This window comes from Primulina tabacum, chromosome 7 (assembly GCF_025594145.1).
Source record: "Primulina tabacum isolate GXHZ01 chromosome 7, ASM2559414v2, whole genome shotgun sequence".
Taxonomy (NCBI): domain Eukaryota; kingdom Viridiplantae; phylum Streptophyta; class Magnoliopsida; order Lamiales; family Gesneriaceae; genus Primulina; species Primulina tabacum.
In genome coordinates, this window is record NC_134556.1 from 32,965,947 (window position 1) to 32,991,781 (window position 25,835).

At 35.3% G+C, this 25,835-nt stretch overlaps 2 long non-coding RNA genes across 2 annotated transcripts; one reads left to right on the plus strand and one right to left on the minus strand.

The window, feature by feature from the left end:
* Positions 1–9,862: 9,862 nt before the first annotated feature.
* On the plus strand, positions 9,863–25,332 carry LOC142550880 (uncharacterized). Its single transcript, XR_012821441.1, has 2 exons — positions 9,863–11,099; positions 25,149–25,332. It is a non-coding gene; the product is annotated as an uncharacterized LOC142550880 (long non-coding RNA).
* LOC142550879 (uncharacterized) lies at positions 18,562–20,250 on the minus strand. The gene is made up of 3 exons (XR_012821440.1): positions 20,179–20,250; positions 19,312–19,445; positions 18,562–18,714 (listed from the first exon to the last, which is right to left on the minus strand). It is a non-coding gene; the product is annotated as an uncharacterized LOC142550879 (long non-coding RNA).
* Positions 25,333–25,835: the final 503 nt, after the last annotated feature.

Genomic DNA, 25,835 nt, shown 5'->3' on the forward strand with positions numbered 1-25,835 from the left:
GAGGTTACATGCTATTTATTTCTGCATATTGTTTATCATGTTCATATATACGTTGAAAAATGATTTTTTAGAAAAATCTCTAACATTATGATGTAAGAAAATTGGCTCATATCAAAGGATGAAAAAAAACGTGTAGGAAATGACGAAGGTCATTGCCTATAATTTTTTACAAAATAAGCGTACGCCGCCTCGACTTTAGAAATTGAGGCACGCATGCGCCTCTTCCTTTGACAATAAGATTCCCGCAATAACTCATCGATGATATGAGATGCCTATAAATAGAAGCGATTGAGGTCCCTAAGCACACACCTCATAAGAAAATTATACACCATCTACAGAGTGTGTTGAGTGCTTAGAAGGCTTCAATCGGAGGAAAATCTAAGAAATTAAAATTTTCAATGGCCGGAGGTTACACTCGATTTATTTCCGCATATATTTTATCATGTCCATACATATGTTGAAACATGATTTTTAGAAAAATCACTAGCATTATAATGTAAGAAAATTGGCTCATATCAAATGAAGAAAAAAAACGTGTAGGAAATGGCGAAGGTCACTGCCTATAATATTTTACAAAAAAAGCGTACGCCGCTTCAAATTTAGAAAATTGAGGCACACATGCGCCTCTTCCTTTGACAATAAGACTCCCTCAATAACTCATCGATGATATGAGATGCCTATAAATAGCAGCGATTGAGGTCTCTAAGCACACATCTCATAAGAAAATTATACACCATCTACAGAGTGTGTTGAATGCTTAGAAGGCTTCAATCGGAGGAAAATCATAGAAATTAAAAATTTTCAATGGCCGGAGGTTACACTCGATTTATTTCTGCATATTGTTTATCATGTTCATATATACGTTGAAAAATAATTTTTTAGAAAAATCTCTAACATTATGATGTAAGAAAATTGGCTCATATCAAAGGATGGAAAAAAAAGTGTAGGAAATGGTGACGGTCATTGCCTACAATTTTTTACAAAATAAGCGTACGCCGCCTCGACTTTAGAAATTGAGGCACGCATGCACCTCTTCCTTTGACAATAAGATTCCCGCAATAACTCATCGATGATATGAGATGCCTATAAATAGAAGCGATTGAGGTCCCTAAACACACACCTCATAAGAAAATTATACACCATCTACAGAGTGTGTTGAGTGCTTAGAAGGCTTCAATCGGAGGAAAATCTGAGAAATTAAAAATTTTCAATGGCCGGAGGTTATACTCGATTTATTTCCGCATATTGTTTATCATGTCCATATATATGTAGAAACATGATTTTTAGAAAAATATATAGCATTATAATGTATGAAAATTGGCTCATATCAAATGAAGGAAAAAAACGTGTAGGAAATGGCGAAGGTCATTGCCTATAATTTTTTACAAAAGAAGCGTAAGCCGCCTCAAATTTAGAAATTTGAGGCACGCATTCGCCTCTTTCTTTGACAATAAGACTCCCTCAATAACTCATCGATGATATGAGATGCCTATAAATAGCAGCAATTGAGGTCTCTAAGCACACATCTCATAAGAAAATTATACACCATCTACAGAGTGTGTTGAGTGCTTAGAAGGCTTCAATCGGAGGAATATTATAGAAATTAAAAATTTTCAATGGCCGGAGGTTACACTCGATTTATTTCTGCATATTGTTTATCATGTTCATATATAAGTTGAAATATGATTTTTTAGAAAAATCTCTAACATTATGATGTAAGAAAATTGGCTCATATCAAAGGATGGAAAAAAAACGTGTAGGAAATGGTGACGGTCATTGCCTACAATTTTTTACAAAATAAGCGTACGCCGCCTCGACTTTAGAAATTGAGGCACGCATGCGCCTCTTCCTTTGACAATAAGATTCCCGCAATAACTCATCGATGATATGAGATGCCTATAAATAGAAGCGATTGAGGTCCCTAAGCACACACCTCATAAGAAAATTATACATCATCTACAGAGTGTGTTGAGTGCTTAGAAGGCTTCAATCGGAGGAAAATCTGAGAAATTAAAATTTTCAATGGCCGGAGGTTACACTCGATTTATTTCCGCATATAGTTTATCACGTTCATATATATGTTGAAACATGATTTTTAGAAAAATCTCTAACATTATAATGTAAGAAAATTGGCTCATATCAAAGGAAGGAAAAAAAACGTGTAGAAAATGGCGATGGTTATTGCCTACAATTTTTGAATAAAAAAGCGTACGCCGCCTCAACTTTAGAAATTAAGGCATGCATGCGCCTCTTCCTTTGACAATAAGACTCCCGCAATAACTCATAGATGGTATGAGATGCCTATAAATAGCAGCGATTGAGGTCTCTAAGCACACACTCATAAGAAAATTATACACCATCTATGGAGTGTGTTGAGTGCTTAGAAAGCTTCCATCGGAGGAAAATCATATAAATTAAAAATTTTCAATGACCGAATGTAACACTCGATTTATTTCCACATATTGTTTATCATGTTCATATATACGTAAAAACATGATTTTTAGAAAAATCTCTAACAAGAAGCACTTGGCCTCTTTTGCTGATGCAGAGACCTTATCAAGAGTATTATTTAAAATTGAGTGAACATAGATTATTAGCACTTACAAAGGGTATTTCTGCGACTAAGCTCAGGAAATTTCTGCGAGTTTTTCTATAAAATATGGCTCATTGAAAAAAAATGACTCTTATCAGAAGAATAATAAACGCGTAGGGTGTTGGCAAGTTTTTTGAGATTAGTGACGGTTTATACCATTTCTAATTAGCGACGGATTATGTCTAAACCGTCGCTAATATTAGCGATGGTTTTTGACTAAGCCGTCTAGCGACGACTTAGAATAAATCGTCGCTAAAATTAGCGACAGTTTAAGTTATACCGTCGCTAACATTAGCTACGGTTTATAGCGTCGGTTTATTCTAACCCGTCGCTAATTAGCGTCGATTTAGATTAACACCGTCGCTAATTAGTGACGGTTTAGACATAATCTGCCGCTAATTTTTTAAGTAAAATAAAAAAAATTGCTTTTATAATTTAATAAATCTAACAAAAAAAACTTACTATCTTTCTAAGCTAATAAAATTCATAATCTTAACTAACACTTAGAAATTTATCAAGAATTGAAGCGAAAAAACTTACCCTAAATCGAAACTAAAATCGTACAAGAGAGGAAAAATGTATTGTAGATGTAGAAGGTGTGGAGGAAAATGGACCGAAAATGCGAGTATTTATAGACAATTTGTCACGATTTTTGGTACAAATGTCGCTATTGGAGACGGTTATACAATAAACCATCGCTATTAGCGACTGTTAAGCATAAACTGTCGCTATTAGCGATGGTTGTTTATTAAACTGTCGATATTAGCGACGGATTAAGGAAAAAACCGTCAGTATTGGCGACGGTTTTTGTTTAAATCGTTCTTATTTTAAAAATTGCGACGGTTTTAATACAACCTTCGCAGATTTTAATTAGCGACGGTTTTTGTTTAAACCGTCGCTATTTTAACAACGGTTCACTAAAATCGTTGTCGTTTCTCCAAAAAAACATGCTAACCCACAAAGGTTCACTAAAACCATTGTCGTTTCTCCAAAAAAACACGCTAATCCACAACGGTTCACTAAAACCGTTGTCATTTGTCCAAAAAAACACGCTAATAGATAATGGTTTTCTAAAAATCGTTGTCTTTTACCTCAAAAAAACGCTAATAGACAATGGTTAAAAAAAACCATTGTATTTTGAGTGTGGTTGAAGGCATATTTTGTTTTAGTGGTCAAGGGAAAATAATAACTCCACCCCAACCTGACATCAAGAAAAAATCCAAGTGTTTCTTCTGTAAAAAGACGGGACACGTGAAGAAGGATTGCATTAAATTTAAGGATTGACTTGAAAAGAAATGTATTCCTATTTCATTTGTCTGTTATGAATCTAATATGATTTATATGATTTATAACACACGGTGAATTGATTCTGGTTCTACGATCCATGTTACAAGTACTTTGCAGGGTAAGCAAAGCCTAAGGCAATCTCAAGGAAATGAGCGGAATATCTATTCAGAAAACAAGATGTCTTTGCTTGTGAAGGCTATTGGGACTTGTTGTCTTATATTAGATAGTGGTTTTATTTTAAACTTGTAAAAGACATTTTATGTTCCTAGTTCTTCTAGGAATTTAATTTCGATTTCAAATCTTGTGCCTCTTGGTTATTCATTTCAATTTTTGGATAAATCAATAAATTTATTTTATAAATCAAACATGGTTGGAAATGTTACAATGATTGATGGTTTTTTCTCTATTTTTTTACAAAATAATAACACCACTATGCATGTTCAGAGAGGTATTAAAAGACGTGTTATAAATGAAGATTCCTCTATATTGTGGCACAAGAGATTGGGACACTGTTAGAGTAGATGTCCTGCAAGCCAACTGTTGGCTAGGGATTTTATTGACTCAGTTGTAATAAACAATCTTTATTATTTCATGGTTTGTTATTTCTTTATCTGTATACCCATGTTATCAAACATAGATAAAAACCTTGATTATACTTTAATACAAATGAATCGTAATTCGATGTTGAAACTCGTTTGTAAACACTGTATGATTTAAATTCGTTCCTAGTCGATTCTGCCGCCTAAAACATGGATAAAGTCGCTTGAGCTCGAGACTAGCATCTGTAATGTTGCGTACTGCATTTCTTGGTAAGGGCATAGAGATGTCCAAACATACAGATGGGTAGTCATATGATGATTATACCGAACAACACTCCCTCGAACTTTCCAAGTGGTTATCATTCATCGAGAGGATAAGTCCGTGATTATGATTGTACACCATTAGTCCTTACGACCCGGGACAACATTGAGGCTCTATATGCTAGGGCTGTGCTTTGACTCGTTTATCGGCTCCAGGAGAGTCATCAGGTGGCGAGGTTGGGTACAGTTGCGACACATATAGGAGCCAGTGCATTGTAGTCGGGGATTCACCGCTCATCTGCGGGTGTGGATATCCTATGTGATATGATGAAATTATAGTGCGTGGAATCTCTGGCCAGAGTATGAGATGTACGTTAGAGAAGGAGTTCTCCAACCGTACATGCGATGCCACTATTTATAGTTATCACATAGTTATTGAATTAATATGAAACCCTCGGTGAACCAATGGTTGCAGATTCGATCGGGATATATGAGATGAAGAGACCGCACTGTACGTTAATCATAATCGACTGGTTCTTGCAGGCACTATCAGTGATACCTAGGGGATCATGAGACGATGCTACTAGACGCTCTTACCATGATCCGATGGGTGATATCAGAAATAAGTTCTGACATTTTTGATCAAGGTGTTGATGAAAAGAATGAGGCTAACTAGGGTAAGTCCGAATAAGAATAAATGTTATTCTGAATCACAAAGAGTTGTGAACCAACGGCTAGCTGTATCCCTGAACCATTGAGGGTCACACAAGCACTGGATTGTTTGTTCCCGTTGGAAGAATAAATTCAAAGAGTTGAATTTTATGATATGGTAAATTCAAGGAGTTGAATTTATGATTAAATTATGGGAAAATAAATTCAAGGAGTTGAATTTATAAAAATTGAGAATTTAATTTATTAAACTCAAAAGTTGAGTTTATTAAATGTTAAATTTTGGAGGTAATAAAAATCAAGGAGTTGAATTTATAATTTAAATAATAAATTCAAAAGCTGAATTTATAATCGATTTAATTTATTAAGCTCAAAAGTTGAGTTTATTAAATATTAAATTAAAATTGGTGGGAAGTATGTTTAATGGGCTTGTAGAATTACAAGTCCAACATACTAAATAATTAAAGTTCTTAATGGACTTTAATTAATTAATTAAACTAGATGGACTAGCTCATTTAATTAATCAAGTCCATTAATGTTAATTATGATTGTTAGGTGATGGCTTAATTATAAATAGGTGTTAGCAAGGCATAACCCTAGCCACCACAAGAGTCACAATTTTCGAAAAAGACTCTCCTCCTCTCCTAAATATTTTCGGCCACCTTGAAGAAATTCTAAGGTTGAGCCGTCTCTCGATATTTGATCTCCAACGCAAAACTTCTTCTAAATTTTCTAGTGCAATTTAGAAGATGATCAAATCTTCTAGTCGTGGACCTGATTAGAAGAATAAAGAAAGAATTTTGAAGATCGTTCGTAGGGATTCATCAAAAGCTAGATCCGTCTATACCGGATTAGTTGGAGCCAAGTAATTTAATTCACTAAAGGTATAAATTTCTAACCCCCTATGAATGTTTGATTCAATAAACCATACGAGTGCACAAAACAAATATATTTTGATTGTCAAAATAAAATAAAAATTTTTAAACTTCCGCTGCGTTTGGGCACGAGAAAACCGAGATCCAACAAACACATCTCCATAGAGATGATTAAAAGATTAGTGAATGATGTAGTACTTAGTACCTTAGATTTTACTGATTTTGGGACTTGTGTGGATTGCATTAAGGGAAAGCGGATCAATAAGTCTAAAAAAGATGCCAAGAGGAGTACAAAAATATTAGAAATCATACATTCAGATATTTTTTTGTACAGATATGGACTTGCAAAGTCCGAAATACTTCATCTCTTTCATTGATGATTATTCACGATACATGTATATCTACATGCTTCATAATGAAAATGAAGCACTTGAAGCCTTTAAGGTTTTTAAGGCTGAAGTGGGGAAGTTGTAACGTCCCGAAAATTTGAAGGTCTACGTAAACCACATGCATGCAAGTTATTAAATTTCTTAGGTATTTTATTAAATTGTTTTAAAATATTGGTGTGCTGTCGTTGAGCCACCAAACTTAAATTCCTACTCCCTAAGTAAAATTAGTGTAATGGTGAGCATGGTCGAACCCACAGGGAACGGAGGACGATTCCTTTCGAGTAAAATGCAAATAAAGGGGGGATTTTTGTTGGATAAGAACAAAATAAAATATTAAAACTAAAATTAAAAAACATTAAAAAATATAAATCTAAACAAGAATTAAATTACCAATATATGATTCAAGGGGATTTTCACTATTCAATTATGTCACTGTTCATCGGCTAACATATTATTTATTCATACAGTTACAAGTAATTAACCTTAGAATTATATGGATAGCAGCTAAAATTCTTGTGTTTTTCTAACTTAATTGACCAAACCCAGCATCCAGTCAAAACTTATCAATAATTAACTGGGCACGATAGCGTTCCATATTAATTAAAAATAGCATTTTTGTTTTGTGAAAACAGTTAATCCTAAAATCTAACAACCGAGATAGCTGCAATTGATAGATCGAGTTTCGTTGATTTATTTAGATTAAATATGATATGATTGCACAACACACCTAATCTATCGCTACTCATGTACGAATCGTTCATGACAATTACGGATCACTGAATTCATGGATAGCACTAGAAAATTATATTTCGAATTAAATTGCCAGATTAACCGAGATACAACTTTCATAAAATTAAATATAAATCAACAAATACTTGAACAAAATACGAATATTAAATTAAAGCACAAAAGCCTCACAGTGATAAAATTTAAATAGTATAATTATCCCTTGAATCAAAAATAAAACTTAGCCTAGATTTGTGGAGAGAAATTGAGAAAATCCTGCGCTTTTTTCTTCTCTTCACGTGAGTTGTAGAGGATGGGTTGGGAGAGTTCTTTCTTGTGTTTCTGGTTGTGCGCCTCCCTTCTTTTTTGTGAATAGTAAGTTGGGTTTAAAATTAAGCTAAAAAAGCCCACTAATTTCTTAATTAACCCTAAATCTTAAAATATAAAATAATAGATAATATATTATCTAGAGTTTCCCTCCAAAAATTTCCACTAAACCAGACATCATAATTAATTCTTTCAAATCATGCATAATCTTCACAAAATCAGATTTTTCACTTCTTGCAATTTTAGGCAGCTGAAAGATAATCACAAGGCGTGGCCACGCCTTGTTCAGGACCTCTTCTAGTTTGGCTATTCTCTTTCAAAACTCTATCTTGGAAACTTCAAATGTGATAAACATCACCTTTTTAACTAAAATTTGCTCCAAGACCGTAAACGTTCCTCCTAAAATAAAATTACACAAAAATATATCAATTAAACATATCGGAGGTTGGAATAATGGGAAATATGAAAATAAAAATACTAACTATTACGAGCCTATCAAATATTAAATGCTTGTTTATTTCATTAAATTGTGTTTAATTATTTTTATGCATTTTATGCATAATTATTGCATAATAAAATTTATTTCATGAAATTTCAAAGGTTCATGCATTAAAGATTTTTAAGTTGCATTTCGCGCTCTAGCGAGGAGCGGAGACGGGAAAATTTTCAATAAAATTATTTTTATTACATGATTAATTTTTATTAATTAATATAAGATGTTTTAAAGGTATTTTTCAAGAATTGGGATTTACTGGATACTTTTACCCACATGATTTTAATTTTTAACGGTGCACAAATTTTATCGAATCGAGAGACTTTTTGAGGGTTCAGCTAATATTTTCAAAAACTTTCCACCCCGAAATATTTTTCGAAAGAGTGTTTGGATTTAATGAACCTATTTTTAACTTTATTGGACTTAAACTCTTTTAATTCCTTTTAATTTAAAATAAGAGCCCACTAACCTAATTGTTAACTATTTAAATAATTCCTAATTGACCCTATACCCATTATTACCCTCCCCAACAGCCGACACCCCATTCGCAATTCATTATCTTCGGTTTCAGAACCTCCATGGCATCCATCCATCGGCCAAGCTCATTTCTCCTTCAAGAAAAATTCCTCGGCTTGATTTCCGACGCTCGTTCTTCAGTTTTCTTGCGAATTAATTACCAGGCACGCCATGTATCATTATTTTTGCATTATTCACGCCATATATCAGCTGCTGTGTGTGCCTTAGTCGAAGAATTCAGTTCTTGCATGTTTTTAATTGTTGTGCACGATTTGCATAAAGGTTATGCTTTTATATGATTGCAAACTCACGTTTTTGATTACCAAGGTGCAAGGGGCTGCCGAGATAGAGTCCTAAGGGGCTGTTAAACGTCATTGCTTAAGGAAAAATCAGGTGGGAGTCGAGACTTGGGGAGATCGATTGTAGGCCGTGAGTTGTTGTCAAGGAAGTGCTCGAGTTTGGCTAGTGTGAAGGCTATGGGTGTTGCAGCCGTACATGGCTCGATCTCTGCCAAGAATCTGACCCACTTGGGCTAGTGACGGGGCTGGGAGAGGGCCATGAGCTGCTGGCCTTGGTTCAGTAGGCGATCGAAGGGATAGGCTGGGGGTTGATCGGTTGGTTTGTTGAGGGGTTTCGGCTGTAATGGTGTGGCTAGTTGCTTGGGGGCAGTAGGGTCTTCTAAGATGGTTCACAAGTGGTGCCTCTTGAGTTCTTGGTTCCAAAATAGTTGGTTAGGTGCTGGACACGTCCGCTTTTGGCTAGAATCGGTATAAACATTGCTTGGTGTCAGGGAAAGTTTTGGTTAAGTTTCGGTTCGATTCGGGTTAAAACAGGGACCATTGTCCAAGTTTTAAAACGAATCGGTTAAGTTTTGAATTTGGCTCGAGTTTACGACTAGAGATGCTTTTAAATATGTTTTGGGAAATTTTTAAGAGTTTGGTAAGTTTCGGATCAAAATAATGAGTTTTGGATTTATCCAGGATTTAATCGCCGTAAGAAATGTTAATTAAAGAATTAATTGAAACACCTAGATTTAAGATTAATAAAATTATGAAAAATTATATTTAAACTCAAATAATTATTAGAAGTCTAAGTTTTAATTTGGAAATTTTATGCTAATATTTGGTTCAATTCGAGATTAAAATGCATTAATATGTTATATTTAAAGATTAATTTAAAACTCATCGATTTAAGCCAAATAAAATATGGAAAAATTCATGTATGCTTAAATAATTAGTTGGGACATGTTAGAGTCAATGGAATTAAGAAAATGTCAAAAACATGAAATTTTACGTCTAAGGGCAAAACGGAAATTTTTGGGTTTCCAAGGGCAAAATGGTCATTTTGCACCCGGGTTGAGATTTTGGTCATGGAAGCGCCCTGAGCACAAATTTATGATATTTTAAATGTTTATGCATCACGATCACGATTTTAAGATTTTATGAAGATATACGTCGCATGCTTTGAATTAAGAAAAATTGCATTGGTGCATGATTTTTATAAGTGATGAAAATGGTAATGTTTGAATGATGGAAATTAGTCGTGGCTATCGAAGTATATGTAAATGTTTAAGACGTATATGTAAATGCTGATGATGAGGCCTAGGCACAGTGGATGGATGATCCTGTCACTGATGTCCGACAGCTGCTGGGTACCGCGGTTCTATATATGATGGATCCATCGTAAATGATGATGATGTACGATAGTCACCTCTAATGAACTGAATTCACCAATGATAAATGATGAATGATGAATGATAAATGATGAATGAAGAACGATAAGATGAATGATGAATGATGAATGATGAATGATGATTAACGATGAGCTGTTTTGACACGTCATGATTTTACACGACACATTTATGTTACGTTTTTAAAGTTCATGAAACGTATGTTGAGTATGGTATTTTTTATTGCTGTGTGCTATGTATATGTATTTGCTATTAACGGTGCAGGTGTGTTGAGTCTTTAAACTCACTAGGCGTGTGTGATGCAGGTGAGCTTAATGATGAGGGGACTAGATGTGCTGAACTCTGAGTTGGCAGACCTGGTGCGGTGACACGACCCGAGGACCGCATATTTTCCGCATTATAATTTATGAGATTGAGTGGAGATGAATATTTTCCTACGTTGATGATTTTAAGATTTTGATTGGTTCATGTTTTGGGATGAGTTTAGTTATTTTAAACTGTACTATTTCTACTGTTAAATATTTACGATTATTTTTTAATGCCATATTTTTCAGTAGGGTTATATGCATGCAAAATATTTAAATGTTATTTCGAAAATGGGAGCTTTAAAAAAATATATATATATTTCTGCACTTTTAAAATTAGTAGACATTACAGTTGATATCAGAGCAAGGTTCTTGTATAGGGTTGTGCCACCGCCAGCTTCTGCAGCTCAGTTTTCAAGCCTCAAATCTGTAAGCATTTATGATTTAAATGTTTTTAATGTTATCACCTGCATGTTTACATGATATATGCTTTACAGTACATGTTTATCTATCGTTATGTTTTGAGATTAGATATTTCAAAATTTTTATGCATTTTATGACATGAGTTGAGAAATCATATGATTTTCATGCATGCTGGCTTGTGGTAGAATTGGACATGAATAAAAATTTTGCTTTTGAACATTAGGAAAGGTTGGAAATGAATTGTCTATATTGATTTTTGGTTAATATTACTGATGTTCTACTTTTTGGATCATAAGTTAATCTTGAAGATTATGAATATTTTTGGGGAAGGTAGGGTTTTTTAAGAAAATATTGATGATTCGTGTTTACTAGTTGTGGGGTCCCGGGTCCGACATCTAATATTAATAATTATTAATATAACAGACCAAATGATTGAGTAATACATAATTTGTGGTTCACAAATCCACATAAATATCGTCAAAATAATTTAAATGTCTCAAATGTTCGAAATATAATTTTCAACATGCCAAAATAAACTTGTGAGCCAAAGTAATCCAAACATCATCAAATAGCTCCTAAGACCCGAGAATCCCACTTTAACTCGTATCTCCTCGCCTGGAGCTGGACTCTGGCATCCCAAGCCTCGCCTCACCTACCGTCAAGCACATGAAAACAAGAGGTAGCCGACGTGCCGGTGAGTATAAACCCAGTATGATACAATCAATAACATATGATAATTTAAAATGACAAATAATTTATTTAAATACATAAATATGCAATATAATGCAATGTATGATCAGAAGCTGTGGGCTATCAATAAATCTCAAGATCAAGTGAATCATCTGGTCATAGATTACCCAAGGAAAGAGAATCCCCCAGCAACATCCACCGACTCATCCGCTCGGGGTGGGTTGCTGTGTTCTACAATCCCAGGACTATGGTGCGTCTATAGAGAGTGTTCAGGCCATAGCAGCGACCTCCGCATACACTATGCCAACTCAACTATAGCCCCATACGTCCAACAAATCAATAAGTCAAGGCGACCTCCGCCATATCAAATCTGAATCGAAAAGTGGCTCAATATGCAATGCAATGATGCATTTCAATCTCATCAAGTCAATATCATAATAAGCTCATCTCAAAATATCATTCATCAACAAATCACAAGTAATTCATCAAGCCATCGAATTTTCAATTTAAAAATAAAAAAATGATACTTTTACCTCGTATGTTATCGACCGTAACATACCTTTCAAATATTACCAAAAGAAGATCGAAATATATGGTTGAGAAGTCTTGAACCCTCGCAATCTACTCGATTCGTTACCAACCAACTTAAAGTAAATAATCTTGAGCCAACCCAAGTCAATACTTCAACCGAATCTTCAATACATAAATTAAGAACTCGGATTATTTATCAACACAGAGCAATTTTCGTACAAAACTCATAATTAATTCGATACTGCTTCAAATCAAGATCTGTAAATTGGATATGCAAGAAAATCAATGTCCAGCAATTCTTCTTCACAAACTTTTGTCAAATAAAGTCATTTACTCAGTCGTTCATAATCTGAAACATTCAACATTATTTTTTGAAATTCTGCATCAGTACAAATCTGGCATAGTTTAGTATTTGGAGCATAAATCCCTCAATACTCAATGGAATCAAGCCCATTTTATATCATTTCGAAGACAAGACAATGTTCTATAACTTTCATTTGATCATCAAATTCAGATTCCCAACCAATAAATCCCAGAATTCAAATAAACAGAAGGCATGTACACAAACTCGGGATTCTAGACCAGGTTTAGTAAATATAGCATATCTCTTTCATTTCTTCATGGAACTGAGTGATTCTTGAACCAAATCGAAGCTAACTTGATTTCTACAAGTTTGATGAAGATCATAACTCCAAAATCCAAACACAACTGTCCCATATACTCGAAATACAGAAGGTATAAAAACTGATCTTGCACAGAAACAAGAAACCATGCTCATATCCATTTTAAATTCAAACCAACTCAAATACAACATCTTCAACATCATAATATCTCAAATATCAACTCAAATATCAATTCTAAACTTCAACCCATTTCCAAACTTGAATAAAAATCGGAAAACTTGCATCCTTGTGAAGCCCGTGATGAGAGGATCACAAATCTACCTTCATTTCATAATTTTCTTGAACAAATCTCCCTTAAATTGAAGAAGAAATGTTGAAATGGAGAGGAGGTGGAGGAGGATTTACGTGGAGGAGGAGAAATGATTGGAGGATGAATGGTGGAAGTCAAAGTGTGCTTAAAAAATCAATTTTCGCATATGTTAGCGCCGCAGCGCCACTTTCTAGCGCTGCAGCGCTTGAATAGTAACCCGATGAACAGTAACTTCTTTTTCAAATTTTTTTTAAAAAATTCGGGCATTACAATTCCTCTCCTCTAAAAATAGATTTTGTCCTCGAAATCAAATCATCAATTTCAAGTCTAACATGTAATGATCAATACTGAAAATAAAACCGAGAATAGAAGCATACTTCATTTGAATAACTCTGGATATTTACGTCTCATGTTGTCTTCTAATTCCCAAGTTGCCTCCTCGACACCATGTCTGTTCCACTGTACTTTAATCAATGGTATCAATTTATTTCTGAGTTGCTTATCTTTTCTGTCTAGAATCTGAATCGGTCTCTCAATGTAGCTCAAATTCTGATCTAACTCAACCTCATCTTGTGGAAGTACATGAGAAGGATCTGGATGATATTTCCTCAACATGGACACATGAATAACATTATGAACACCTGATAATACAGGGGGAAGAGCTAATCTATAAGCCAAATCACCAACACGTTCCAAAATCTCATACGGACCTATGAATCTAGGTGATAATTTACCCTTCTTTCCAAATCTAACTGTACCACGGAAAGGAGATATTTTCAGAAAAACTCTGTCACATTTCTCAAAAATCAACAGGTCGTCTCCTGATGTTCGCATACTTATCATGCCTATCCTGAGCAGCTCGCATACGACTCTGAATCAATTTCACCTTCTCTGTCATATCTCTTATCATATAAGGTTCTACAATTGGTGCTTCATATAAATCGTCCCAATACAGAGGAGATCAACACTTCCTGCCATATAGTGCTTCAAATGGTGACATTCCAATGCTCACTTGATAACTGTTGTTATAAGAAAACTCGACAAGTGGTAACGAATCTTGCCAACCAATACCAAAATCCATCACTACAGCTCTCAGCATATCCTCTAATGTCTGAATAGTACGTTCTGACTATCCGTCTGTCTGAGGATGATATGTTGTACTCAAATGCAAACGAGTACCAAGGGCCTCTTGTAAACTCTGCCAAAAATGAGAAGAAAATCTGGGATCACGATCTGATACAATGGACTTAGGCACACCATGCAATCTCAAAACTTCTCTGATGCACAATTTGGCCATCTGATCATGCCTATATGTCATCTGATAAGGAATGAAACATGAAGACTTGGTTAATCTATCAACGATAACCCAAATTGAATCGCAACCCCTGGATGACCTCGGCAATTTCGTGACAAAGTCCATGGTGATATGGTCCTACTTCCATTCTGGAACCTTAAGGCTATGCAAAAGACCTCCTGGTCGCTTCCTTTCTGCTTTCACTTGTTGACAATTCAAACAACGAGATACAAATTCTGCTATGTCAGATTTCATTCTTTTCTACCAAAATTGTTTCTTCAGGTCATGGTACATATTTTTACTTCCAGGGTGTACACTGAACTTACTGCAATGAGCATCACTCAAAATCTGTATCCTCAACTCTGAAATATTAGGAACTACAATACGGTCATTCACAAACAAAATTCTCTCATTATTGACCTGAAATTCTGATCGATGTCCTGATATGACGAGTTCAACTGATTTCTAAATGCTTTGATCTAACCTTTGGGTCCTCTTTAATTTTTACAAACAACTCTGGCTCTGCCTGAATCATAAGTACTCTTACAGGTTGAGTATCTAACACAAAATCCAAACCAGAAAGACAACATTCTTCTACTAAATCAGATACACTGCTAGTTATCAAGGACATATTGCATACTTTTTTGCTCAAAGCATCGACTGCTGCATTAGACTTGCCTGGATAATATTTTATTTCGCAATCATAGTCTTTCAACAAATCTAACCAACGCCTCTGTCTCATGTTCAGCTCCGCTTGTGAAAAGAGGTATTTCAAACTCTTATGATCAGTGAATATCTCAAATTTCTCACCATACAAGTAGTGATGCCAAATCTTTAAGGCAAAAACCACTGCTGCTAGTTCCAAGTCATGGACTGGGTATTTAGACTCATGTGGCTTCAACTGTCGTGAAGCATAGGAAACCATACGGCCATGCTGCATTAATACACAACCCAATCCTTGATGTGAAGCATCAGTGTGCACTGTAAATCCTCCTACACCTGATGGGATAGTCAGAACTGGAGCACTAGTCAATCTCTGCTTAAGTTCAACAAAACTAGCCTCACATGCCGGTGACCAAATAAATGGTACATTCTTTTGTGTCATCTGGGTAATTGGCCTCGCAATCTGTGAGAATCCTTCAATAAATCTGCGATAATAGCCTGCCAAACCCATAAAACTACGTACCTCAGGAACTGATGTCGGTCTACACCAATTGATGACTGCCTCAACTTTACTCGGATCAACTAATATACCAGCACTTGAACTCACATGTCCAAGGAAAACCACTCTATCCAACCAAAACTCGCATTTGGATAATTTAGCATACAACTTTTCAGTTCTCAAAATTTGCAAAACAGCTCTCAAGTGCTCGGCATGCTCATATTCAGATTTTGAATAAATAAGAATATCATCAATGAAGATCACAACAAATTGATCTATATACATTTGAAACACACGGTTCATCAAATCCATAAATACCGCAGGTGCATTGGTCAACCCAAAAGGCATAACCAAAAATTCAAAATGTCCATACCTAGTACGAAAAGCAGTCTTAGGCACATCTGCCTCTCTAACTCTTAACTGATGATATCCAGATCTTAAATCAATCTTAGAATATACTGAAGAACCCTGCAACTGGTCAAAGAGATCATCAATCCTTGGCAAAGGATACTTATTCTTTACTGTGGCTTTATTCAACTGTCTATAATCGACACAAAGCCTCATAGACCCATCTTTCTTCTTCACGAATAAAACCGGAGCACCCCAAGGTGAAACACTTGGTCTTATATATCCTTTAGCCAATAGATCCTCAAGTTGTTCCTTTAGTTCCTTCAGTTCAATTGGCGACATCCTATAATGAGCTCTAGAAATAGGCTGTGTAACTGGCATCAACTCAATGTTGAACTCAATCTCTCGAACTGGAGGAAATCCTGGAATCTCATCTGAAAGTACATCTAAAAATTCATTAACAATTGGAATATCTGCCAATTTAGGTACTGACCTTGAAATATCAATTGCATACACCAAGAAACATTCTGCTCCTTTCTGCAACAAACGAGTCATGGACAAAACTGATATCAAAGGAATCTTAGCTCGAGAACCCTTACCATAGAACGTCCAGTGATCTGTCATATCAGGCCTAAACTTAACAATCTTCTGAAAACAATCTACAGTAGCCCTGTATCTTGTCAACATGTCAATACCAACTACGCAGTCAAAATCAGACATCTCCAATACAATACAATCAAGCTCAATGACATTATCCTCATAACGAAATTCACAACCACTTATCATTTCAGCTGACCTCATCACTTTGCCCAGTGGAATAGAAATAGATAATGTAGATGATAATGGCATAGAATGCAATGAATGCAAGGAGACAAAGTGCTCAGATATGAAAGTATGTGACGCACCAGTATCCATCAAAACATAAGCAGGATAACCAGAGAGAAAACAATTACCTGCAATGACATTATCTAGAGCATTATGTGCCTCATCCTCAGTGAGTGCAAAATCTCGGGCCTGCTGTCTAGGTGGTTGTCCTCCCCTTGTGGCTACCACTCTGTTTGTTTTTATCTTACCGATTTGACTGCTGATAGGAATGAACTGTAGGAGTCTGGAGATTCTGGTGAGGTGTATGTCTCGATGATCCCCCACTCTGAGATATATCACTGCCACGATTAGGACACACTCGAGCATAGTGTCCCACGTGGTTACACAAATGGCAAGCTCCCGAAACTCCTCTACACTGATCGGTATAATGTCTACCACCGCACTGACCACAAGTCGGGCCTGAATAACCAGTGCTCTGAACTGAACCAGACTTGTCTCGATCCACTAGAACTCGAAAAATTACTGCCATGCCTCTTCAATTGTTTGACTCTAGCCTTGAACTGCTCTCTTATGTTGCCACTGTTACCGCCAGTATTACCCTGTCTGAACTGCTGTCGGAACTGTGGCTGTTGGGGTCGTTGCAAATATTGAGAACCTCTCTGCCTAATGATTCCAGTTTCAGCTCCCTTGGCTCGATCAAGAGCCTCAGCAAAAGTGTTAGGCCTTTCAGTATTAACTAGGGTAAATATATCAGGATTAAGACCATTTATGAAATGATCGGCCTTAGCTTCTTCATCGGATGCTACATGAGGAGCAAATCTCAGTAAATTCGAGAACTCAGCAACATAGTCCTCAATATTCAGATTTTCCCTGCTTTAAATTTGCAAACTCGGCTCCCCTATATTTCCTGTAAGAGGTAGGAAAGAAACGCTGATAAAATTCAGATTTAAAAATATCCCAGGTAACAATCGTACCTCGACCCTCTAAAGCTTTCTTGGTCATGATCCACCAACTCTTAGCAACATCTAATAACGGATGAACAACTAACTTGATTCTACGATAATCTGGATACTCAAGAGATTCAAATAATTGATCTATATTCTCCAACCAGTTCTCACACTCTAATGCATTCTCGGTACCCTTCAACATCGGTGAGTGCAAAGACTGAAATCTGGCTAACAGTATCTCCATCGGAGTCGGAGTTATATATATCTGAGTATGAGTAGCACTGCCTTGATCTTGTGCCACTGGTATGCTCGGTCTAGGTCTACCACGACCTCTACCTCGAGTAGCCATGTCTGATATACAATAGATCAAACACATATAAAATCACAATATCATAATCATCTCAATCTTATATCAATCATCTCTGGCTCTCGAGACTCAATAAATCTCAAAAATCTCGAATATGTCTCAACCATATAATATCTCAATTATAATCATGTATTTCACATTATAGCATAATGAAAATGCTAGCAAATCTATCACATGATCAAGCAATTCGAACTGTCTCGATCTACCCTGTTCCCAAATATCTTACGCTCTGATACCACCTAATGTGGGGCCCCGGGTCCGACATCTAATATTAATAATTATTAATATAACAGACCAAATGATTGAGTAAAATACATAATTGATGGTTCACAAATCCACATAAATATCGTCAAAATAATTTAAATGTCTCAAATGTTTGAAATATAATTTTCAACATGCCAAAATAAACTTGTGAGCCAAAATAATCCAAACATCATCAAATAGCTCCTAAGACCCGAGAATCCCACTCTAACTCGTATCTCCTCGCCTGGAGCTGGACTCTGGCATCCCAAGCCTCGCCTCACCTACCGTCAAGCACATGAAAACAAGAGGTAGCCGACGTGCCGGTGAGTATAAACCCAGTATGATACAATCAATAACATATGATAATTTAAAATGACAAATAATTTATTTAAATTCATAAATATGCAATATAATGCAATGTATGATCAGAAGCTGTGGGCTATCAATAAATCTCAAGATCAAGTGAATTATCTGGTCATAGATTACCCAAAGAAAGAGAATCCCCCAGCAACATCCACCGACTCATCTTCTCGGGGTGGGTTGCTGTGTTCTACAATCCAAGGACTATGGTGCGCCTCTAGAGAGTGTTCAGGCCATAGCAGCGACCTCCGCATACACTATGCCAACTCAACTATAGCCCCATACATCCAACAAATCAATAAGTCAAGGCTACCTCCGCCATATCAAATCTGAATCGAAAAGTGGCTCAATATGCAATGCAATGATGCATTTCAATCTCATCAAGTCAATATCATAATAAGCTCATCTCAAAAGATCATTCATCAACAAATCACAAGTAATTCATCAAGCCATCGAATTTTCAATTTAAAAATAAAAAAATGATACTTTTACCTCGTATGTTATCGACCGTAACATACCTTTCAAATATTACCAAAAGAAGATCGAAATATATGGTTGAGAAGTCTTGAACCCTCGCAGTCTACTCGATTCGTTATCAACCAACTTAAAGTAAATAATCTTGAGCCAACCCAAGTCAATACTTCAACCGAATCTTCAATACATAAATCAAGAACTCGGATTATTTATCAACACAGAGCAATTTTCGTACAAAACTCATCATTAATTCGATACTGCTTCAAATCAAGATCTGTAAATTGGATATGCAAGAAAACTCAATGCCCAGCAATTCTTCTTCACAAACTCTTGTCAAATAAAGTCATTTACTGAGTCGTTCATAATTTGAAACATTCAACATTATTTTTCGAAATTCTGCATTAGTACAAATCTTGCATAGTTTAGTATTTGGAGCATAAGTCCCTCAATACTCAATGGAATCAAGCCCATTTTATATCATTTCGAAGACAAGACAATGTTCTATAACTTTCATTTGAACATCAAATCCAGATTCCCACCCAATAAATCCCAGAATTCGAATAAACAGAAGGCATGTACACAAACTCGGGATTCTAGACCAGGTTTAGTAAATATAGCATATCTCTTTCATTTCTTCATGGAACTGAGTGATTCTTGAACCAAATCGAAGATAACTCGATTTCTACAAGTTTGATGAAGATCATAACTCCAAAATCCAAACACAACTGTCCCATATACTCGAAATACAGAAGGTATAAAAACTGATCTTGCACAGAAACAAGAAACCATGTTCATATCCATTTTAAATTCAAACCAACTCAAATACAACATATTCAACATCTTAATATCTCAAATATCAATTCTAAACTTCAACCCATTTCCAAACTTGAATAAATATCGGAAAAACTCACATCCTTGTGAAGCCCGTGATGAGAGGATCAAAAATCTATCTTCATTTCATAATTTTCTTGAACAAATCTCCCTTAAATTAAAGAAGAAATGTAGAAATGGATTTGCGTGGAGGAGGAGAAATGATTGGAGGATGAATGGTTGAAGTCAAAGTGTGCTTAAAAAATCAATTTTCGCATCTGTTAGCGCCGCAGCGCCACTTTCTAGCGCCTCAGCGCCAAAAATCCCGAACTATTAGCGCCTAGGCGCCACTTTCTAGCGCCGCAGCGCTTGAATAGTAACCCGATGAACAATATTTTTTTTTCAAAATTTTTTTTTAAAAAAATTCGGGCATTACACTAGTTGAATTAATTTTTGAGGACTCCATGTAAGGAATAATGATTCGAAGACTACGACGATTTTTGAAAATATAAAAACATAGAATTTATTTATGATACATACTCTACCTAGTGGGACCTAATGATTGAATTGCATGGATTGAGATTTTAAGGACCTAATTGTAATAACCAATAATTGAGGACCTAAGTGAAAAAATGCAAATTTCGAATAGTTGTAGGGCCAAAAAAATGTAATTTTCGAGAACTTTAAGGGCCAAATTGCAAATTCTGAAATAAATTTAGGACTAAATTCGAACTTTTGAGGAACACTTGGGTTAAATCAGTACTTTTCGAGGTTATGAGAACTGATTTTGGGTTTAATAAACTTAAAATTATTGAACTTTAAGTTACGAGAAACCTATAAAATGGAATTAGGAACGCCAAGAACTTATGAGTAATTGCGGAATTTTCGAAATTAAGGACAAATTGGTTAATGTTTGAGGAAATTAAGAATTAATGTTGCAATTTTAAGAAATTTGAGGGACTAGTTTAGCAGTAAGTGAGAATTGAAGGATTTAAATGATAGGAACTTTCGGTGATTTAGGCTTGAAGGATATTTAGAACCCTTAGATATCTGGGTTATAATGTTATAAGAAATGGTAAACAAGGACATTGTAGTATGAATCAATATTGGGCTTGTAAATTTAAGCGCGAGTGAATTAATGTTGTAGCAAATTAAGAATTTAAAATGATGACAATTTAAGGTAAAGTTGATCGGTTAGCTAAGTTATAAGGATAGACATGGAGTTAGCAAATTTTTGGGAATTTAAGTTTGATGTAGCATAAGTTTTAATCATGACCTTAAGAGTTAATATTATACTTGTGTCAGAGTTAAAATTATTTTTGTTATGACCGATGGCTATGATACCTGTTAGACGAATGTAAGAGGTGATGTAGACACATTGTCTTAAGGAATTTTGAAAGTCGTTAAGAAACTTGTGACTAATCGGATATGTATGTTGGGATTATATTATCTAATACTACTTGTGTTGCGTAAGCTTGAATTTTTAAGTTTATGAGATAGGTGTTCATACAAAAATTTTAGGTGAAATAAAAAAAATATAGTTGTGTTCAGCATAGGTTAACAAGGAACGAATGTTAAGATTTTTATCGAGTAAGAAATCTAAAATCGTGATATGGGGATTCTAGAACTCTATGGGCTATAAGCGAAATTGATTTATTAGAGTTAGCCTAAGGCTACCATGGGATAACTTATTAAGTTTTATACTGCTATGATTAATTAAGCATTAAGAATACGTAAGAATGCGATATTCGTTCCAATGAGGAAAGTTCAAGGGTCTTAGGCCTCAACTATATTGTAATAGGGAAAGAAATAGTTTAAGAATACAATTGATACTAGAATGGTTTTATTATTAAGGTAGGAGATTGATATTGCCTATCTTGGGTTTTATGGATTAATGTTACTCAAATTTAAGATTTGCAACAATTTTAAATTTTGGGTATATTTGTAAATAGTTAAGTTACGTAAGTTTTGTGCCGTAAGATAAATATTCGATTCAATGATCTTATGCTAATTTTGTTATGGGGTTAAGATAAGGTTTAACTTTTAAGTGTATCACCGATGATAGCAGTCGGTCATTAAATTTTGAGGTTAAGGTTTTCTAAGTTGAACTGCCTAAATGCTAATGTAATAGAACGCTTGACATTATGGGTGTTGTATAAGAAAAGTAAAGTGCGATAAGTTGGGGTATCCATTTCTAGTATGAGAAATTGCGAGAAAGTCAGTAATTCGAGGACATAGTAAATAGAACTAAGTCACCATAAGTCGTTTTAAGTTGCGATTTGCAAACAAGGATTTTGGTAGGAAAATTTAATTAAGATTGAGGGTGCCTAAGGACAACTCAACACTTATTTTATCATAATAGCGCAACGGAAGCGTGGAATTATTGGGATACTATCATTAAGAGTTTAAACTTTTTGTTTGTCAAGGATAAGCGAATTTCGGGGAAAAAAATTCAATTTAAGGGGGTAGATTATAACGTCCCGAAAATTTGAAGGTCCACCTGAACCACGTGCTTACAAGTTATTAAATTTCTTGGGTATTTTATTAAATTGTTTTAAAATATTAAATGCTTATTTATTTCATTAAATTGTGTTTAATTATTTTTATGCATTTTATATATAATTATTGCATAATAAAATTTATTTCATGAAATTTTAAAGTTTCAGTGCATTAAAGATTTTTAAGTTGCATTTCGCGCTCGAGCGAGGAGTGGAGACCGGAAAATTTTCAAGAAAATTATTTTTATTACACGATTAATTTTTATTAATTAATATAAGATGTTTTAAATGTATTTTTCAAGAATTTGGATTTATTGGGTATTTTTACCCGCATGATTTTAATTTTTAACGGTGCACAAATTTTATCGAATCGAGAGACTTTTCGAGGGTTCAGCTAATATTTTCAAAAACTTTCCACCACGAAATATTTTTTCGAAAGTGTGTTTGGATTTAATGAACCTATTTTTAACTTTATTGGGCTTAAACTCTTTTAATTCCTTTTAATTTAAAATAAGAGCCCATTAACCTAATTGTTAACTATTTAAATGATTCCTAATTGACCCTATACCCATTATTACCCTCCCCAACAGCCGACACCCCATTCGCAATTCATTATCTTCGGTTTCAGAACCTCCATGGCATCCATCCATCGGCCAAGCTCATTTCTCCTTCAAGAAAAATTCCTCGGCTTGATTTCCGATGCTCGTTCTTCAGTTTTCTTGCGAATTAATTACCAGGCACGCCATGTATCATTATTTTTGCATTATTCACGCGATATATCAGCTGCTGTGTGTGCCTTAGTCGAAGAATTCAGTTCTTGCATGTTTTTAATTGTTGTGCACGATTTGCTTAAAGGTTATGCTTTTATATGATTGCAAACTCACGTTTTTGATTACCAAGGTGCAAGGGGCTGCCGAGATAGAGTCGTAAGGGGCTGTTAAACGTCATTGCTTAAGGAAAAATCAGGTGGGAGTCGAGACTTGGGGAGATCGATTGTAGGCCGTGAGTTGTTGTCAAGGAAGTGCTCGAGTTTGGCTAGTGTGAAGGCTATGGGTGTTGCAGCCGTACATGGCTCGATCTTGGCCAAGAATCTTACCCACTTGGGCCAGTGACGGGGCTGGGAGAGGGCCATGAGCTGCTGGTCTTGGTTCAGTAGGCGATCGAAGGGATAGGCTGGGGGTGAATCGGTTGGTTTGTTGAGGGGTTTCGGCTGTAATGGTGTGGCTAGTTGCTTGGGGGCAGTAGGGTCTTCTAAGATGGTTCAAGTGGTGCCTCTTGAGTTCAGTCTTGGTTCCAAAATAGCTGGCTAGGTGCTGGACACGTCCGATTTTGGCTAGAATCGGTATAAACATTGCTTGGTGTCAGGGAAAGTTTTGGTTAACTTTCGGTTTGATTCGGGTTAAAACAGGGACCCCGGTCCAAGTTTTAAAACGAATCGGTTAAGTTTTGAATTTGGCTCGAGTTTACGACTAGGGATGCTTTTAAATATGTTTTGGGAAATTTTTAAGAGTTTGGTAAGTTTCGGATCAAAATAATGAGTTTTGGATTTATCCGGGATTTAATCGCCGTACGAAATGTTAATTAAAGAATTAATTGAAACACCTAGATTTAATATTAATAAAATTATGAAAAATTATTTTTAAACTCAAATAATTATTAGAAGTCTAAGTTTTTAATTTGAAAATTTTATGCTAATGTTTGGTTCAATTCGGGATTAAAACGCATTAATATGTTATATTTAAATATTAATTTAAAAGTCATCGATTTAAGCCAAATAAAAATATGAAAAAATTCATGTAGGCTTAAATAATTAGTTGGGACATGTTAGAGTAAATGGAATTAAGAAAATGTCAAAAACGTGAAATTTTACGTCTAGGGGCAAAACGGAAATTTTTGGGTTTCTAAGGGCAAAATGGTCATTTTGCACCCGGGTTGAGATTTTTGTCATGGAAGCGCCCTGAGAACAAATTTATGATATTTTAAATGTTTATGCATCACAATCATGATTTTAAGATTTTATGAAGATATACGTCGCATGTTTGGAATTAATGAAAATTGCATTGGTGCATGATTTTTATAAGTGGTGAAAATAGTAATGTTTGAATGATGAGAATTAGTCGTGGCTATCGAAGTATATGTAAATGTTTAATACGTATATGTAAATGCTGATGATGAGGCCTAGGCACAGTGGATGGATGATCATGTCACTGATGTCCGACAGCCGCTGGGTACCACGGTTCTATATATGATGGATCCATCGTAAATGATGATGATGTACGGTAGTCACCTCTAATGAACTGAATTCACCAATAATAAATGATGAATGATGAATGATAAATGATGAATGATGAATTGAATAACGATAAGATAAACGATGAATGATGAATGATGATTAACGATGAGCTGTTTTGACACGTCATGATTTTACACGACACGTTTATTTTACGTTTTTAAAGTTCACGAAAGGTATGTTGAGTATGGTATTTTTCATTGCTGTGTGCTATGTATATGTATTTGCTATTAACGGTGCAGGTGTGTTTAGTCTTTAGACTCACTAAGCAAGTGTGATGCAGGTGAGATTAATGATGAGGGGACTGGAGGTGCCGAACTCTGAGTAGGCAGACCTGGTGCGGTAACACAACCCGAGGACCGCATATTTTTCGCATTATAATTTATGAGATTAAGTGGAGATGAATATTTTCCTACGTTGATGATTTTAAGATTTTGATTGGTTCATGTTTACTTATGATTTTGGGATGAGTTTAGTTATTTTAAACTGCACTATTTATACTGTCAAATATTTACGATTATTTTTGAATGCCATATTTTTCAGTATGGTTATACGCATGCAAAATATTTAAATGCTATTTCAAAAATGAGAGCTTTAAAAAAATATATATTTCTGCACTTTTAAAATTAGTAGACGTTACAGAAGTAATGTGAAAAACAGATTAAGATCGTGAGAACCGATAGAGGTGGAGAATATTAAGGTAGATACAATGTGAATGGATATGCACCTGATCCGTTTGTGAAGTTTCTCCAGGAACATGGGATTGTTGGCCAGTATACTATGTCTGGTTCTCTGGACCAATGTGGCGTAGCTGAGAGGAGAAACCGAACATTATTGGACATGGTGAGTAGCATGTTTAGTAGCTCCAAACTTCTTAAATCCTTGTGGGCTGAAGCTCTTAAGACAGTTGTGTATATAATAAACCGAGTTCCAACTAAGGCTGTCCAAAGACGCCATGTGAATTATTTAA